The sequence below is a fragment of the Geotrypetes seraphini genome, chromosome 3, assembly GCF_902459505.1.
Source record: "Geotrypetes seraphini chromosome 3, aGeoSer1.1, whole genome shotgun sequence".
Taxonomy (NCBI): Eukaryota; Metazoa; Chordata; class Amphibia; order Gymnophiona; family Dermophiidae; genus Geotrypetes; species Geotrypetes seraphini.
In genome coordinates, this window is record NC_047086.1 from 158,535,893 (window position 1) to 158,556,312 (window position 20,420).

General features: G+C 45.2%; 1 protein-coding gene across 1 annotated transcript in view; it reads left to right on the forward strand.

The window, feature by feature from the left end:
• Positions 1–20,420, forward strand: part of IFNGR1 (interferon gamma receptor 1) — a 78,661-nt gene that overhangs the window by 34,272 nt on the left and 23,969 nt on the right. The window lies entirely within an intron of this gene.

The window sequence follows — 20,420 nt, forward strand, 5'->3', positions numbered from 1 at the left end:
CGGCATTCTGAATCTGTTGGAGTCTGTGGAGGTTTTTCTTAGTTAGGCTTAAGTAGATAGAGTTGCAATAGTCCAATCTGGAGAGGATGATGGATTGGACAAGGAGGGTAAAATGTTTTTGATGGAAGCAGGATCTAACTTTCCTCAGCTATCTGTACAGATTGGTCAGTTTTGTGGCCCCATGAGAGAAGATGTTGGCTATTCTTCAGCCTTTGGGACCCAAAGTAGCCTTGACTTAAAAATTAGCGAAAACCATTGGCGTAGCAGGTGATTGTTCAGTCAGACACATGGAGCTTGAATCACACTATATTTACGACAACTTCATGCCTCAGGTGAACTATACTGGTTGTTGAGTAATTTTCAAAATGCACTACTGAAAATATATAGTCGGTCATACAGAATTCCCCAGGAGTACACCCCAGGGCTGAGGCCTCTTGCACGGCCCTGTTTGTTGTCTCTTGCAGGCTCAGCTCTATTACTTCCTTTATCATGACCTACATGGTCCAATAATAATAACTGATAATGTGTTCCTCTATCCCAGTGTTTCTCAACTTGGTCCTGGAGTACCTCCTTTTCAGTCAGGCTTTCAAGATATCCACAATGAATTTGCATGAAAGAAATTTGCATATAATGGAAGTAATATATGCAAATCAAGTTTATGCATCTTCATTGTGGATATCCTGAAAACCTGACTTGCAAGGGTGTACTCCAGGACCAAGTTGAGAAACACTTCTCTAGCCTGTGCAGACTAAGGCGGTTCATAGACAACCCCGCGAAAGACAAAGGCGCGCGCCGAAGAAAATTACAGTTTTTAGGGGATCCGACAGGGGGTTTTGTTGGGGAGCCCCCCCCAGTTTACTTAATAGAGATCGCGCCGGCGTTATGGGGGGTTTGGGGGGTTGTAACCGTCCACATTTTACTGTAAACTTAACTTTTTCCCTAAAAACAGGGAAAAAGTGAAGTTTTCAGTAACATGTTGGGGGTTGCAACCCCCCAAACCCCCCACAACGCCCCCACAACGCGGCGCGATCTCTATTAAGTAAAGTGGGGGGATTCCCCCCACACACACCCCCGTCGGAGCCCTAAAAACAGTAATTTTGTGTGGCGCGCACCCCCACGCTGCGCTCGATTGTCTGGGCGTGCCTTTGTCCCGGCACGCCTTTGACCTGACACCGGCTAAGGCAGTGTACTTTTTGGCCATATAGGCCACCTGGCCAATTTTTGAAAACAATTGGGTGTGCCAACCTCATGAACTAAACACAAATTGCTACCCCTCTCCTTCGAGTATAATAGATTGTAAGCATGATATAAGAATATAGGGATTGCCATACAGAATCAGACCAAATGTCCATTTAAACACAATATCCTATTTCCTACAGTGGCCAATGCAAGACTGCTACTTTTTAAACATATTTATAAATGATCTACAGATGGAAATAACTAGTGATTAATTAATAACTAGTAATTAAATTTTGCTAATGACACAAAGTTCAAACTTGTTAAATTGTAAAAGGATTATGAAAAATCACAAGAGGACCTTGGGAGACTGGGCATCAAAATGTCAGATGATGTTTAACATGAGCAAGTGCAAAGTGACGCATGTAGGGAAGAGGAACCCAAACTATAAATACAAGGTCTGACAATTAAGTTCACAAACTCATCCTAGAAAAAGTGCTACATAACTCATTGCTGAATATCACTACGGACACCTTTGAAGTGCTCCCCTTGGGAAGTTATGCACTGACGCCAGCACCTTGTCCACCCTTCAAAGCAATTTTGGAACTCTATCTGGAATGCCCATCAGACCTGTCATATTACCCTTGATGTCCTGAATGTCGTCAAAATGTCTTCAATATTTGCTTTATCTTTCGGTAAAGAAAAGTCATTGGGGGCTAGATCAGGTGGGTTCTGTAACGAAATAGTGCAGGACTTATGCGCGCCGCCTTAAAACTGTTCCTGTGAGCGCTCTGAGGGGGTGTGGGGGGGGAAACCCCCCCCCAGTAAACTTATAAGTGTTTGCGCTCCCGTAAGAGGGGGTGTGGGTTTTTTGGGGGTAATCGGCAGTTTTCAGTGTAGTGAGGGGGGTTCTCCCCCCCTCAGAGTGCTCGCAGGAGCTGTTTTAAGGACAAAAGTCCTGCGCGGGATTGTCGGCATGCCAATGTCCCATACAGTTTCGACATATCACTGATCAGGTGAGTAGGGAGGATGTTCCAATACAGTTATTTGTTTTCTGGCTAAAAATTCCCTCAAAGGCAGTGCCATGTGAGCTTGTGCATTGTCGTGATGAGTTGATGGCGAAAAGTTCAGGTCGTTTTCGTCTAACTTTTTCATGCAGCCTTATCAGCACTTCCAAATAGTAAACTCAGTTAACTGTCCAGTTGGTACAGGTTCATAATGAATCATCCCTCTGATATCAAAAAAGATTTAGCAACATTGTTTTGACTCTTGATTTAGACTGGCAGAAATTTTTTGGTCATGGAGAATTGGCTGACTTCCATTATGCACTTTGACACTTTGTTTCAGGATTGTATTGGTACATCCATGTTTCATCACCAGTGATAACAATGCCCAAAATATCATCTTGCCTCTCCAAAAGGTCTTGGCAAACTTTCTCTCATTTGCTTTTGTTCATCGGTGAGCTCCTTGCGCACACACCTTTCTCATACCATGATTTTTACTTGGTCTGCTATACTTCGCATAGTCAGTTGATGATTTTGACATACAATTCAACAAATTTTTGCAATGTTTTTGTCGGTTCTGCTTGTTACTGGTTGCCCTGACCTTTCTTCATCAGTGACGCATTCTCTCCCCCTCAGAAAAACGTTTAATCCATTTGTACACTGCCATCTTCTTTATGGCATTATCCCCATAAACTTGGACTAACATGTCAATGATTTCACTTCCACTCTTTCAAAGTTTAACAAGAAATGTAATGTATGTTTGTTGCTGTAATTCAAGCTCCGACATTCTTGCAATTGCATATAAAAAGCACACAACAATAATGAACGCTTCTCAGCAAGACACTGCCAAACGTCGACACGAACACAGCTGTGAGACACTGATATATCAAGGTTATGAAACCATACCAAGTTGTACAGTGCTGTCAAAGTAAGCGCACGGAGGCAAGTTCACAAACTTTAATTGTCAGACCATGTATGTGATGCATGGTTCCACATTAGGAGTCACCGCCCAGGAAAAGGATCTAGGTATCATCATTGATAATGCATTGAAACCCTTTGCTCAGTGTGTAGCAGCAGCTAAGAAAGCAAATAGAATGTTGGGAATTATTAGAAAAGGAATAGAAAACAAATATGAGAATACTATGCCTTTGTATTGCTCCATGATGAGACCTCGCCTTGAATACTGTGTGCAATTTTGGTCACCGCAACTCAAAAAAGATACAGTGGAATTAGAAAAGATACGGAGAAGGGCAATAAAACTGATAGAGGAGATGGGACAACTTCCTTATGAGGAAAGGCTAAACGTAGTAGATGACAGCAGATAAAGACATGTACGGGCCATCCAGTCTGCTCAACAAGATAAACTGATTACATAAAGTATGATGTGATACTACATATACATTCTTGATCTTGATTTGTCCTTGCCATTTTCAGGGCATAGATCTTAGAAATCTGCCCAGCACTGGCCTTGTTCTCCAAGTACTGAAGCTGAATCTGTCCAGGAATGATCAAGTCACAAACCGTAGAAGCAGCTAGGACTTTTCAGCCTGGAGAAGAGATGGCTCAGTGGAGATATGATAAGATATCTATAAAATGCTGAGTGAAGTGGAGTTGCATGTTTCCAAAAATACTAAGGGCTCCTTTTACGAAGCTACGTTAGCGGTTTAATGTGCATAACAGCGCGAGCTAAACTGCTAGCTGCTACCGCCTCCTCTTGAGCAGGTGGTAGTTTTTTGGCTAGCACGGGGGTTAGCGCGTGATTAAAAAGTCCTTCGTAAAAGGAGCCCTAAGTCTAGGGGGCATACAATGAATCTACTGAGTAGTCAATGTAAAAGAAACAGGAAAAAGCTTTTCTTCATGCAATGTATAATTAAACTCTGGAATTCGTTGCTAGAGAATGTGGTGAAAGCAGTTAGCTTAGGAGAGTTTAGAAAAAGGTTTGGATAATTTCCTAAAAGAAAAGTCCATAAGCCATTATAAAGATGGGCTTAGGAAATTCTACTTTTTATTTCTAGGATAAGCAGCATAATATCCTGTTTTACTCTTTTGGGATCTTGCCAGGTACTTGTGATCTGGATTGACCACGGTTGGATCTTTGGTCTGTCTCGGTATGGCAACTTTTTATGTTCTTATGTAACAAGTATCTAGAGAGATTCTAAAGATAGGTAGAGTCTATGATACTTACTTCAAAGGATACACAGTGAGTTTGTTAAAGTCTACCTTAACAGTGGTTTATGGACTTTTCCGCCAGGAACTTGTCCAAACCTTTTTCAACTCAGCTACACTAACAGTTACTATAACAAATTCCAGAACTTAACTATGTGTCGTAGTTAAAAAAAATATTTTCTCTTCTTTATTACTTCATTGCATGCCTCCTGCTAATTGTTTTACAGAACTCTATCATATATCTCCAAGCTGAAGTGTGCTAACCTCTTAAGCCTTTCCTCATAGGGAAAGTCATTCCATACTCATTGTTATCCAGGTTGTCCAGCTCTGTACCTTTTCTAATTCTCTACTTTTCAGATGTGATGACCAGAATTTCACAGTGCTCCAAGTGTGTTGACACTTTAAAAAAAAAAAAAATTTTGGAGGGAGGAAGGGTTGCACATTCCCAAGACAAATAATCCCAGTGAGAAAATGTTTTAATGTTGCTGCTACCCTAGTCACTGAGTTATAGATTTCCAATTTACAAGTAAAATGGGGAACAATTATCTGTTGATCCCCCTCTTAAAGAGGCATTGCACAAAGTAATCTTGTTGATGTCACCCTAGCCATCTGTCCCCTTTAGATTAAATGGGTTAGTTTGTTATGTTTCCAGAGGTCCATCTTGTTGGCTGCAAAATCTAGTTACAAAAAATAAAAACTGTTTCACGCTATCCCCAAGTCTACCTTAAAACTTACCCTGATAATGACTGGCTTTTAGATGTCACCAGCCATAGTACTAATCTTCCCTGACCCTATAACAGGGGTACGGGAGAGAGACAGCTTATACCATTTGCTGATTATTATTTGCACTTTTAGCACATTTTTTTAGGTTCACTAGTACACATTCAATCACTTGTGGGCAAACCCAAGGATGTTTCACAGTTTATGCCAGAGCAGAAAAGGGTGGTGTGAAAGAAGAAAAATAGGGGCAGATAGGTGGCTGGGGTAGGAGGAAATAAGTACAGGTTGGAAAGGTGGTTGGGGTAGGGGTGAGAAAGACATAGATGGCAAAAAGAAAGCTGGGAGGTGTCCTTCTTGGTGAAGGGGCACAAAAAGCTGGGGGCTAAGGAGGGATTCAAACTAGGTTGAGGAGTGTGATGCTTAGAAAATTGTATTGCTAGGTAAGGGTAAGGAAAGAAACATAAACTTGGAATTCAAATCGACTCCTGTGGAATGCCACAAGTGATAGTATGAGGAGTAGAGAGTGTGCCTTTGTGAGAGATTTGAAAAGAACGTTCTAAACTGTTTGAGAATGGTGCCAGAAAGAAATGGTTATTATATTTGAGCATCATGATGATCATGGTCCACAATGTTGAAGGTGGAAGAGATCCAATAAGATTTGGATAACTGAGGAGTGTTGGTCCAGAGATGTTCAAAGTTTGTTTTACAGTGTTGTGAGGAGAGATTTTTTTTTACTGTGACCTTCCTTGAAACTAGCTTGGCAAGGGTGAAGTATAAAGGATTTTTGAAAAAATGAGTGAAATGATATGGTGGCCATGTTAGTCCACGCTTCAAGGTAATATATAGAAATATTACCTGGAAAAATGAGGAAAGCTGAGTAAGGACTACTTTTTCAAGAATTAGAGAAGGAAAGTTGGCTGAGTTAGAGAGCTCTAAGTGTGTTTTATTTTTTTTAAAATAAGAGATGTGACCAGTGCATGCTTCCAAAGAAGTAGAAGGCATAACTAGACAAGAGAAACATGAAAAGGCATTTAACTAAATGGACAGGCTAGGGGGCTGAGTGAGGAGGAAGTTGAGTTCAAGCTCACCAAGAATTCATTTGCCTAGTAAAAGGTAAGAGAGGCAAAGGATGACTATTCCCATGGGAGATTTGTTGGTTGTGGTGGAAGGGCCCAAAAATCTAGGAACTAGTCTTGGAACAAATGGGATTATTTATCACACATTTATCATAAATCACACATTCATTAGAACATAAGAATTGCCATACTGGAACAGAATGAAGGTCCATCAAGCCCGGTCTCCCAGTTTCACAAGGTCATCTTGCAGTTTTTCACAGTCCTCTTTCACTTTAACAACTTTTGGGTCATCAGCAAATTTAGTTATCTCATTAGTTATTCACATCTCTAGATCGTTGATAAATATGTTAAAAAGCTGCGGTTCCAGCACAGACCCCTGGGGAACCCCACTATTTACTACTAACTGTTCTACACAGCTAGAATTCTAATTCACACAAAAAAACAAAAGCTGTGAGTCAAAAAGTGAAAAAGTATAGCAGCCAATATACTTTGTCGTAAGGAGGAAAAGCTTCAGAACCCCATTAGGGAAGACACCCTTCTCTAATGTAATCAGCACAAAAACCTTAAAACTAGTGTTAAAACTGATATGAACTCTTAGATTGGTGCAAATCGACACACTATTAGTTAATGTAAGTAAGCGGCAGAATTCCTAGTTTAATGGCACCATGCACAATGTTAACGGCAGTTAGCAACAGGACATTTTCAATCATAACAGGTAATCAAACAATCCAATGAATATCAAAGAATTATCTTGGCATTTACTAGTGTGTTCATGCTCAGGCTGCCGCCCCAACAGTGGCCAAAGCATTTCGCCTCATGGCTGCTTCAGGGAAAGGGAGGGTGAAGCTCTTGAAAACATGCAAATAAAAGTATAGAAAACTTGCTTTAGGCTTGCCTGTTTACTTGGCAGATTGTTGCATTAGCTGCTCATTTTCACTTACATTTAGAATAGGTACTGATGTACATGTGGGCGGTGTGACAAATCTGATCAGTTTCTTTGACTGAATGACCAGAGTATTGGATAGAAGGAGTGTGCTAGATGTTGTGTATTTAGATTTTAGCAAAGCCTGTGACGGTGTTCCACACAGGCGTCTAATAAGTAAACTGAGTGCTCTCAGGATGGGTCCCAAAGTGATGGGCTGGGTCAAGAACTGGTTGAGAGGAAGGCGACAGAGGGTAGTGATCAATGGAGATCGCTCTGAGGAAAGTGATGTTACCATTGATATGCCTGAGGTTCTGTTCTTGAGTCTGTTCTTTATAACATTTTTATAAAAAATCTTGCTGAAGGGCTCTCAGGTAAGATTTCCCTTTTTGCGGATGATAACAAAATCTGCAATAGAGTAGATACCCAGGATGGTGTGAATAACATGAAGAAAGACCTGATGAAGCTTGAAGAATGGTCTGAAACTTGGCAGCTAATTTAATGCTAAGAAATGCAAAGTCATGCATTTGGGCTGCAAAAACCCGATGATACGGTACAGTTTAGGGGGTGAAGAACTTATGTGCATGATAGAAGAGCGGGACTTGGGTGTGATTGTATGTGATGATCTTAAGATGGCCAAACAGGTTGAAAAGGTGAAGGAAAAAACTAGAAGGTTGCTAGGGTGCATAGAGAGAGGTATGGCCAGTAGGAAAAAGGAGGTATCGATGCCCCTGTATAAGACTTTGGCGAGATCTCATTTAGAATATTGTGTACGATTCTGGAGGCCACATCTTCAAAAAGATGGAATCGGTCCAGAGGAAGGCTACTAAAATGGTGTGTGGTCTTCGTGATAAGGCATATGGGGACAGACTTAAAGATCTCAATCTGTATACTCTGGAAGAAAGGCAAGAGAGGGGAGCTATGATAGAGATGTTTAAATACCTACGTAATATAAATGTGCATGAGTCGAATCTCTTATTTGAAAGAAAGCTATGGAATGAGAGGGCAAGTTAAGAGGTGATAGGCTCTGGAGTAATCTAAGGAAATACTTTTTTTACAGAAGGGGTGGTAGATGCATGGAACAGTCTCCTGGAAGAGGTGGTGGAGACAGAGACTGTCTGAATTCAAGAAAGCCTGGGATAGACACGTGGGATCTCTTAGAGAGATGAAGAGATAATGATTACTACAGATGGGGCAGACTGGAAGGACCATTTGGCCTTTATGTGCCATTATGTTTCTATGCTTCTAGTAAAACAGTCTGCCCCATCCACAGCATCCACTATTTCCTCCTCTTTCTAAGAGATCCCACATGCCTATCCCACGCTATCTTAAATTCAGATACTGTCTTCATCTTCACCACCTCCACTGGTAGAGACTATTCCACGCATCTACCACCCTTTCTGTAAAGAAATATTTTCTTGCATTACTCTTGAGCCTATCGCTTCTTAACTTTATCCTATGCCCTCTCATATGGAGTTTTCCTTCATTTGAAAAAGGCTTACCTGCTATACATTAACGCCATGGAGATATTTAAATGTTTCTATTATATCCCATGTTTCCCATGTTTCTTCCCTAGTATAAATCACCAAAATGAACATTCAAAAAATTAGTAACTCGATGATGAATCAGGAACTCATCAAAATAATCAAACTTAGTGGAGAAAAGACCTCAGTGTCACCAAAGGATGTAAAAAAATCGTAATATCTAAAAGGACTAACCTAACTTTAAAAAACCTTTTGAAGTACGGGGCACATCCTCGGTCAGAAAAACTCAACTCTTGGTTATTTTAAAGTTCAGATAAATATTTAAATAGCTTCACAAAAGTATGTACATTTATCCCAGGACAAGCAGGCAGCATATTCTTAACACATGGGTGACGTCACCGACGGAGCCCTCGGTACGGACCTTTTTAACTAGAAGTTTCTAGTTGGCCGCACCGCGCGTGCGCGAGTGCCTTCCCGCCCGACGGAGGAGTGCGTGGTCCCCAGTTTCTTCGTTTCCGCGGAGCGAAGAAGACGCGTGTGTTTTTTCAACGGCCGTTGAAACCACTTTTTGCCTTCCCGCTCACGCTTTTTTCCATTTTTTATCTTCCTTTGCCTTCGGGTTTCTTTTTTCTTTGCTTTGTAAAAAAAAAAAAAAAAAAAACTTTGCTTTTTTTCCCCTTTTTTCGTTTTTGCCCCGGCGGGGCCTGTTGCCATTATACAGGCCTCGGGGTTCGATTTTGCGGAGGCCGTTTTCCCCTTCATGCCCCCGCAGGTCGGTTTTAAAAAGTGCCAGCGGTGTGCACGCCCGATCTCCCTCACTGACCCACACAATTGGTGTTTGCAGTGTTTGGGTCCGGAGCATCGGGCGGACTCCTGCACCCGCTGTGCCACTCTTCAAAAGAGAACCCTTAAAAACCGAAGAATTCAACAAACTCTCCTCTTCGGCACCGGGTCGGCGATGGACTCCTCGACATCGACAGCGGTACCACAGAAATCGGCACCGTCTACCTCGACACCGCCCGACCCCACATCGGCGTCTCTGGCGCCAGGTAAGCCTGCTAAGAAGCCTTCCTCTTCCCTCGAGCGCCCTCCAACTACGGTGGCGACGCCGACCTTGCCGGCATCGCACCGGTCCCGCAAGCGCTCCGCCCCGATCTCGGTGAGTGCCTCGTCATCGGCCTCCTCATCGCTGGGGCGTGGAGCGGCATCTAAGGAACCGAAGAAAAAGAAAGCGGTTCCGATGCCACCCCTAGATGACCGTATCTCGGCCATCTTAAAGGTTCAACTCCAGGAACAGTTACAGCAGCAACTCAAGCACCTGTTGCCCACTATCCTGGCACCACTCCTTCCGGTACCAGACCGGCCCGAGCCCCGTACCGAACCCCCGGTATCCACCCCTTCGGTACCCATCAACACTTCCATGCCGATTCTTTCGGCTGAGCAGCTTCATGCCCATCCAGTGGTTCACTCCCATACCACATCGGATCCTCCTCGGCACCAAGCAGTGCGTCATTCTTCCCTGGACCGGGATCGACGCCGGTCTTCCTCTCCTGGTACCATTTCGGTGCGTTCTGGGAAATCTTTATCCAAGACCCGCCATACCGCACCTTCCACCCCGGTGTCTCGACATGCACCAGAGGTCCGGGACCCTGACTTATGGGAGGAAACCCCTCTCGGTACCGAGGAGGATCCCTCCTCATCTGATGAGGACCCGTCGGCACCCGATGCCACCTCCAAACCGGAGCAGTCCTCATTTTCTAAATTTCTGAGGGAGATGTCTGCAGCCCTGTCCCTTCCTTTAGAATCTGACTCAAAGAAGTCTCAAGCCTTCCTGGAGGCTTTAGATTTCGAACAACCTCCTAAAGAGTTCCTCAAGCTCCCCGTGCATGACATCCTACGGGAGACCTTTTACAAAAACTTGGAGAATCCCCTTACGGTACCGGGGGCTCCACGTAAACTGGACAACCTCTATCGAGTCATCCCTATTCCAGGGTTCGACAAGTCTCAATTGCCCCATGAGTCCCTTCTTGTTGAATCCACCTTGAAAAAGACTCAGGGCTCCAGTGTCTATGCCTCTACCCCTCCTGGCAGAGAGGGTAAGACCATGGACAAGTTTGGCAAGAGGCTCTACCAGAATGCCATGCTGGCCAACAGGGCGAACAACTATTCCTTCCATTTTTCGTTCTATATGAAACATTTGGTCCAACAGCTGTCTGCCCTTCAAAAGTACCTGCCGGAGCGCAAGGTCCCACTGTTCCAGCAGCACATCTCTGGCCTTCTTCAGTTGCGCAAGTTTATGGTCCGCTCGATATACGACTCATTTGAGCTCACCTCCCGTGCCTCTGCCATGGCCGTTGCCATGCGCCGCTTGGCCTGGTTGAGAGTCTCCGACCTGGACATCAACCACCAGGATCGTCTAGCCAATGCCCCCTGTCTCGGGGATGAACTTTTTGGAGAGTCACTGGATTCCACCACCCAGAAACTCTCCGCCCATGAAACAAGGTGGGACACCCTGATCAAACCAAAAAAGAAGGCTCCGCCTGCCCGACCTTATCGACCTCAGTCATCTTATCAGCGCAGGTTCTCAGCCAGGCCACTCAATCCGCCTCCTCAACAACCTCGGCGGCCCCGTCAACAGCAGCACCATGCCCAGGCTCGTTCTCAGGCCACTCAACCCTCCAAGCCTCTTCAGCCTGCTAAGCAATCCCAGCCCTTTTGACTCTTCTCTCCAGGGCATAGCCAGTCATCCACCCTCGCTACCTCTTCCACAACCAATCGGAGGTCGTCTCACCATTTTCTCCAGCCGTTGGGAGGTCATCACATCGGACCAGTGGGTCCTCAACATCATCCGCCACGGCTACTCTCTCAACTTCCAGACTCTTCCACCGGACAACCTTCCCGTAGAGTCTGCTTCACACTCATCTCAAACCCCCCTCCTCCTGAGGGAGGTTCAATCCCTCCTCCTTCTCAATGCCATCGAAGAAGTACCTCCAGATCAAAGGGGTCAGGGATTCTACTCCCGCTACTTCCTGGTTCCCAAAAAGACGGGAGACCTCCGTCCCATTCTCGATCTCAGGGACCTCAACAAGTGTCTGGTCAAGGAGAAGTTCAGAATGCTCTCCCTTGCCACGCTCTACCCTCTTCTTTCTCAACACGACTGGCTATGTTCCCTGGACCTCAAAGAGGCCTACACTCACATCTCCATCAATCAGAATTCTCGCCGCTACCTGCGGTTCCAGGTGCTGCACCACCACTATCAGTACAAGGTGCTACCGTTCGGCCTCGCTTCCTCACCCAGGGTCTTCACCAAGTGCCTTATAGTGGTGGCGGCCTTTCTCAGGTCTCACAACCTCCAGGTGTTCCCCTATTTGGACGATTGGTTGGTGAAAGCACCTACGTCTCAACTTGTGCTACAGGCTACTCATCACACCATCTCTCTCCTCCACCTCCTGGGGTTCGAGATCAACTACCCCAAGTCGCATCTGCTTCCCACCCAGCGACTTCAGTTCATTGGAGCAGTTCTGGACACCACACTAATGAGGGCTTTTCTCCCCTCCGATCGTCAGCGGACCCTGCTCCACCTCTGTCGTCAGGTGCTCATGCATCCCTCCATTCCTGCCCGTCAGATGATGGTCCACCTGGGTCACATGGCCTCGACGGTGCATGTCCTTCCTCTGGCACGTCTCCACCTTCGCACGCCTCAGTGGACTCTCGCCAACCAATGGTCACAGACTACGGATCTTCTTTCTCATCCCATCTCTGTGACATCATCTCTTCAGCAATCTCTCCAATGGTGGTTGAACTCCTCAAATCTTTCCAGGGGTCTACTTTTTCATCTACCCCCTCACTCTATGATCATCACCACGGATGCGTCCCCCTATGCGTGGGGAGCTCACCTAGGAGATCTACGCACCCAGGGACTTTGGACCCCACAGGAGCGTCGTCATCACATCAATTTCCTGGAACTCAGAGCCATGTTCTACGCCCTCAAGGCTTTCCAACATCTCCTCTGTCCTCAAGTCCTCCTCCTGTGCACAGACAATCAAGTCGCCATGTACTACATAAACAAACAAGGCGGCACCGGATCTCGCCCCCTTTGTTTGGAGGCTCTGCGCATCTGGACCTGGGCCACGGACCGCAATCTCTTTCTCAGGGCGGTATATATCCAGGGCGAACAGAACTCCCTGGCCGACAATCTCAGCCGCATCCTTCAACCTCACGAGTGGACGTTGGACCCTCCGACTCTGCTCTCCATCTTTGCTCGATGGGGCACGCCGCAGGTGGACCTCTTTGCAGCACCTCACAATCATCAACTGCCCCTCTTCTGTTCCAGACTCTTCTCTCCTCACCGTCTGGCCCCGGATGCATTCCTGCTCGATTGGAGGGACCGGTTCCTGTATGCCTTCCCTCCACTTCCTCTGATGTTGCGGACCTTGTCCAAACTCCGCAAGGACAACGCCACCATGATTCTCATCGCCCCTCGGTGGCCTCGCCAACACTGGTTCTCCCTCCTGCTCCAACTCAGCTCCAGGGAGCCCATTCCTCTTCCTGTGTTTCCTACTCTACTTACGCAGCGGCATCAGTCTCTACTGCATCCCAATCTGTCTTCGCTCCACCTGACAGCTTGGTTTCTCTCGGGCTGACCTCTCCAGAGAATCTATCTCAGCCGGTCCGCCTCGTCTTGGACGCCTCCAGGAAACCGGCCACCCTCCAATGTTACCATCAGAAATGGACCAGATTCTCCTCGTGGTGTCTCCGGCATCATCAGGAACCCACCTCCTTAGCGGTGGAAACTGTATTGGAATATTTGCTCTCGCTGTCCAATGCTGGCCTCAAAACTACCTCCATCAGAGTCCACCTCAGTGCCATCACTGCGTTTCATGAGCCTATCCTCGGAAAACCCCTCACGGCTCATCCTCTGGTTTCCAGATTTATGAGAGGGCTCTTCAATATCAAGCCGCCTCTCAAGCCTCCTCCTGTCGTCTGGGACCTGAATGTGGTTCTCTCAGCACTCATGAAACCTCCGTTTGAGCCTCTTGCCGCAACTTCGCTCAGGCTTCTTACCTGGAAGGTGCTTTTCCTAATTGCCATCACCTCTGCCAGGAGAGTTAGCGAACTGCATGCACTGGTTGCTGACCCACCGTTCACTGTTTTTCACCATGACAAGGTTGTTCTGCGTACCCACCCTAAATTCCTTCCCAAGGTGGTCTCGGCTTTTCACCTCAACCAGTCCATTGTGCTGCCCGTCTTCTTCCCTAAGCCTCACTCGCACCCTGGGGAACAGGCGCTGCACACGCTGGACTGTAAGCGTGCCCTTGCTTACTACCTTGATCGTACCAGAGCTCACCGTGCATCCCCTCAGCTGTTTTTGTCTTTCGATCCCAACCGTTTGGGTCGCCCTGTCTCCAAACGGACACTTTCGAATTGGCTTGCTGCCTGTATTGCATTCTGCTATGCTCGGGCCGGTCTCTCACTGGAAGGTGCTGTCACGGCCCACAGAGTCCGAGCTATGGCTGCTTCTGTAGCTTTCCTCCGTTCCACGCCCATCGAGGAAATCTGCAAGGCTGCCACTTGGTCCTCAGTTCACACGTTCACTACTCACTACTGTCTGGATGCCTTTTCCAGACGGGATGGTCACTTCGGCCAATCGGTGTTACAGAATTTATTTTCATGATGGCCAACCATCCCCCCTCCCTCTTTGTTAGCTTGGAGGTCACCCATGTGTTAAGAATATGCTGCCTGCTTGTCCTGGGATAAAGCACAGTTACTTACCGTAACAGGTGTTATCCAGGGACAGCAGGCAGATATTCTTACGTCCCACCCACCTCCCCGGGTTGGCTTCTTAGCTGGCTTATCCTAACTGGGGACCACGCACTCCTCCGTCGGGCGGGAAGGCACTCGCGCACGCGCGGTGCGGCCAACTAGAAACTTCTAGTTAAAAAGGTCCGTACCGAGGGCTCCGTCGGTGACGTCACCCATGTGTTAAGAATATCTGCCTGCTGTCCCTGGATAACACCTGTTACGGTAAGTAACTGTGCTATATCAAAATTGTAAATCAAAAACTTTGTCTTTAGATGAAATGTCCACTTATCTTTCAGCATATCACAAGGCAACCAATATTAATTAACCCACCGGGACTGATAAGACTTTTTAATAGCTTTACTTAGTACATAAACAAAATACCCAAATAAGAGCTATATTTCACACTACTTCTTATGCTTATAAATAATTCATCATTTATCACAAGGAGTATAGATTGGTACAGTTATAAGGACTTCACCAAAATTCTCGTTCTTTTACAATCCCGATGGTGCTATGCCGATCCAGCTTATCAGAATATTGGATACCTGTTTTACCACCTGAGATCATCAGACATAATCACCCCCAAGTCCTGCTCTTCTGTGCACAGAAGTTCTTCACCTCCTATACTATATCGTTCTGGATTTTTGCAGCCCACGTGCATGATCATACATTTTTTAGCATTAAATCTTAGTTGCCAATTACCAGACCATTCTTCAAGCTTCGCCATGTCCCACCTCGTGTTATCTACACCCTCCGGGGTGTCCACCTTATTACAGAGCTTGGTATCATCTACAAAAAAAACAAACTTTGCCAGACAGTCCTTTCGCAATGTCGCTCACAAAGATGTTAAACAGAGCTGGCCCAAGGCCAATCCCTGCAGCACTCCACTAACAACATCCTTTTTCTGCAATCAAACTCCATTTACCACTATCCTTTCTCTCCTTCCACTTAACTAGCTTTTAATCCAGTTTGTCACTTTTAGGATCCTTACTGCATGCATTCTGTTTATTTTTCAATTGCCTGTACGACACTGTAACGAAAGCTTTGCTAAAGTCCAAGTACACTACATCTAGCGCCCCTCCCATATCCAACTGTTTGATTTCTTTGACTGAATGACCAATCAGATAATTTGGAAGACTGGGCGTCCAAATGGCAGATGAAATTTAATGTGGACAAATGCAAAGTAATGCACATTGGGAAGAATAACCTGAATCACAGTTACTGGATATAGGGTCCACCTTGGGGGTTAGCGCCATAGAAAAGGATCTGGGTATCATTGTAGACAATACGATGAAACCTTCCACCCAATGCACTGTGGCAGCCAAAAAAGCAAACAGAATGCTGGCAATTTATTAAAAAAGGGATAGTTAACAAGACTAAGAATATCATAATGCCCCTGTATCGCTCCATGGTGCAACCTCATTTGGAGTATTGCGTTCATTTCTGGTCTCTTTATCTCAAGAAAGATATAGTGGCGCTAGAAAAAGTTGAAAAAAAAGCGACCAAGATGGTAAAGGGAATGGAACTCCTCTCATATGAGGAAAGACTAAAACGGTTGTGGCTCCTCAGCTTGGAAAAGAAATGGCTGAGGAGAGATATGATTGAAGTCTACAAAATCCTGAGTGGAATAGAATGGGTACAAGTGGATCGATTTTTCACTCCATCAAAAATTACAAAGACTAGGGGACACTCAATGAAGTTAAAACCAATAGGATGAAATTTTTTTTCACTCAGAGAATAGTTAAGCTCTGGAAAGCGTTGCCAGAGGATGTAGTAAGAGCGGATAGCGTAGCTGGTTTTAAGAAAGGTTTGGACAAGTTCCTGGAGGAAAAGTCCATAGTTTGTTATTGAGAAAGACATGGGGGAAGCCACTGCTTGCCCTGTATTGGTAGCATGGAATATTGCTACACCTTGGGTTTTGGCCAGGTACTAGTGATCTGGATTTGCTACCGTGAGAACGGGCTACTAGGCTTGATGGACCATTGGTCTGACCCAGTAAGGCTATTCTTATGTTCTTATCTGACGAGACTTGCCTCTCGTAAAACCATGCTGCCTCAGGTCCTGCAGTCCATTAGATTCTAGAAATCTAGAATTATATTGCTAGTTATTCTCATCTCTAGATCATTGATAAATATGTTAAGTAGCGGTCCCAGCACAGACCCCTATAGAACCCCACTATTTACCCTTCTACATTGAGAATACTGACCATTTAAACCTACTCTTTGTTTTCTATCTTTTAACCAGTTTTTAATCTATAATAGGACATTACCTCCTATCCCATGACTTCCTGATTTCCTCAGGAACTTTTCATGAGGTACTTTGTCAAATGCCTTTTGAAAATCCAGATACACAATCCTCCATTGCCCCCTGCTTTGCTGATTAACATTAGTCTCTGGAGTCAAATGCTGCTGATGACAAGGAAGGAAAAATTGTCTTATCTGATCATTTTCTTTCTTTTAATCTTGGCTTATGAATCTAGAACCTCACCCTATTCTTTTTCAGTGTGATTTTCTGTTCATGTTACTGTTGAATGTTTTCATTGTCCTGGCTTTGAAAAGTTGTCTATCCTTTGAAAAAGTTGTTAATGTGTGGATTAATCCCTTCTGCTTTGTTATGAGAAATACTAACTGACTAGAAGCCTCACTGTCCTAGAGCGCTAAACTGAACCCAATCTTATATCTTCATCTGCTGGATTCATATGCTGTGACTAAAGGAAAGAAAATTATCAGGTAAAACACAATCTTTCCTTTTACCCTTTGTCTACCCATTGTTACCCTTCCCAGCCCATTTTCTCCCTCTCTCTACATTTTCTCTTCCCAGTAAATCATAAGTGTCCACTTTGCGCTGTACCTTCTACCCAACAGCTGTTCCTGTATTGCCATTCTCCCCCACCCCTAGTTGTTGAGCCTGTTGCCACTTCCTCCCTGGAAACCAAATAATAAAGGGCATATTCTATAGTCCCATCTTCCCTCATTTTCCCAGTCCTCCTCTAGAACTCACACATTAAAATTATTCTAATCTCAGACCCATGCTCTTTCCTCCATGCATCTCCTCTCCACCTCTTGCCTAAAAATGGCTATCTCTTCTCCTCCAACCAGCACTTGCTCTCTCTCACTCTCCCTTTCAGCATGCTCTCTTTTCCTCCTCTTTCCTGTATTTACGTTATCATGTCCTCTCTTCCTGTTAAGTAACTGCTCTCTACTCTTTAGCATCTCTGTCTCACTTTCCTCCCCCTCCTGTCTTCTCGCTCTCTCACTCTCCTTCCCCATAGCCCTTGCAGTCAGCACTGATGCAGGCTGGGTCTGCAATAATGAACGTACAGCAGGGAGAGCCTCAATCACAGAGCATAAACACTGAAGATGGTACTGTGTTCCCGCTTCCTCATTTGATCTTAACTTCCTCTTACTAATGGAGAGCTTGTATACAAGGAGTGGATGGGGGTGGGGATGTAACACTACTTTCAATGCATCCTTCCTCTCAGTCCCGACCTCTGCCTCTAGCTGCAAGTTGTTCACTGCTGGATCCTGACTGTTCCAGTCTGCGCCTTTGTTCCCCCCCTCCCCTCCGCAGATCACTACACCTACTTTACTCTCCTCTCCCCTCCCCTTCTCCAGTCCACCGTAAAGACAGTGGAAGAAAAGAAAAGTAGTTGTGTATTAAGTAACAATCTTCTCTTTTGTCACTCGGTGCTGAAAATAAAATTTGAACAGCGTGATTCTAATTTTATTTTCAGCAACAAGTGACAGAAGAGGAGACTAATGCCTCACACGCAGCTACTCTTTTCTTCCACTGTCTATAGAGTGAACTGGGCCTTGGGGAAGGGGGTAGGAGAGAGAGATGTATGCCTGTGTGTGCACGCACACATATCAGAGGTTACATGTTGGGAGGTAAGAGACAGAAGTGAAAAGCCTGCTATTCTTTGTGTAATGCTGACTGAGCTGCACACTGCCCTGTCGGCTGAATATCTAGCATGGACTTTATAAGTGAATTTTAACCACCACTTTGGATACTACTACTAATGGAGATAAGTACTTGAAATCTTTTGATACTAATCTCAATTTACTGTGAACTATTGTCACGGATATTGATTTTTAGACCCACTTATTAGTGGACTTCACTGCACTAGGGGTTAGAATTCCTTTTTGATTCAGTTTATTGAATTTTTGCGTTATACCACAGAGTTAAGCCCTACCCTTTATTGGGATCACTTTGCTGGGACTTCATTTACAACACTTCATTTATCTAGGTCCAGGGATGTCTTATGCTTAATCTACCCTGTTGGGTTTCCAAGCTTACAACTCACCTATGAAAAACTTTTGCTGAGCTGTACATAATGGTTCATAGTCTAAAACGCGCGAGGACAAAGGCGCGCTGACAACCGAGCGCAGACAACTGAGCGCAGGACTTCATCGCGCTGAAGAAAATTTTAAAGGGCTCCGACAGGGAGTATTTTAAAGGGCTCCGACAGGGAGTGTTGGTGGGGAACCCCCCACTTTACTTAATAGAGATCGCGCTGGCGTTGTGGGGGATTTGGGGGGTTGTAACCCCCCTCATTATACTGCAAACTTAACTTTTTCCCTGTTTTTTAGGGAAAAAGTTAAGTTTTCAGTATAATGTGGGGGGTTACACCCACCACACCCCCCAACATGGCAGCGTGAGGCAGCGCGATCCCTATTAAGTAGAGTGGGGGGTTTCCCCCCACACCTCCCGTCAGAGCCCTTTAAAATACAGGTTTTCTTTGGCACGATTAAGCTCTGCACTCAGTTGTCCGCGCTCGGTTGTCGGCGCGCATTTGTCCTCGCGCGCTTTTGATCCGTCACCGTATATAACTGAGGACCAAATATAATGTTAACTTGAAGTGCTGATATGCAGTCTCCTTATTTTTCCAACATCTCAAACTAAGTGTGGCTTTTGGACTTCCCTGTGGCATGTGAAAGATCTTTTTTGTCTTCCACATTTTCTATTCTTTCATTCATTTTTGGGTTCTTACACTTGAAGACAAAACTTAGATGCCAGGATCAATTATTTTTTCAGTCACCATGGTAACCTGGTGGTTTGTTGATCCCCACCTTATATTCTTTTTCCTACAAACATTGCATTTCTGAACCAGGTCTGAAGACCCATCTGTTAGGGTTTATCTTGGTAATGTTGAGGTAAATCCATCTTTCTGAAGCCTTTAGATCAGGGGTATCAAAGTCCCCCCTCCTCGAGGGCCGCAATCCAGTCGGGTTTTCAGGATTTCCCCAATGAATATGCATGAGATCTATTAGCATACAATGAAAGCAGTGCATGCAAATAGATCTCATGCATATTCATTTGGGAAATCCTGAAAACCCGACTGGATTGTGACCCTCAAGGAGGGACTTTGACACCCCTGCTTTAGATGTTTAATATATAGTATATGGGGCTTGTTGCTCTTGAAACCTTCTAATAAGCTGCTCATTGTGTCTTGAGACCTCAGTGTGGTATGGACCCAGCTGTTGAAAACTCAGGAAATTCTGCAAAGCTGCAGCATGATTAGTATGTTCTGCACATGCATGATAGTCTATATTGAAAAACTCTTTGAGCTTGTTACTCACAGCCATGTGGTAGACGTCCTTGAGTGATGTCATCTAGTTGTGAGGAGGCCTTATATCCTGCTGTGTTTGGTAAACATCTGTTACAAGTAAACAGTGTAGATTTCTTATTCTTATATCCAGTAACTACCGTGTTTCCACGAAAATAAGACCTACTCCGGAAATTTATCCCTAGCATCATTTTCGGGATAGGTCTTAATACAAGCCCTACCCCAAAAATAAGCCCTAGTCCCGGGATTCACCAGCAAATGTTCAAATACCCTCTTTCTCCCCCCCCCCCCCCGGTGCAGCCTCTGCTGATTCGCCATTCTTCCCTTCCCGCCAACCGCAAGTGAGCCCTACCTTGATCCGAAGTAGCATCGGGCCGGCAGCACTCTAAACAGGCTGCCGTAGCAAAGTGAAATCCCCGACGGACAAGGCCAAGCAGTCTGTTTAGAGTGCTGCCGGCCCTACGCTGCTTCGAAGGATGGCGGGTCAGCAAGGGTTCTGCTGCA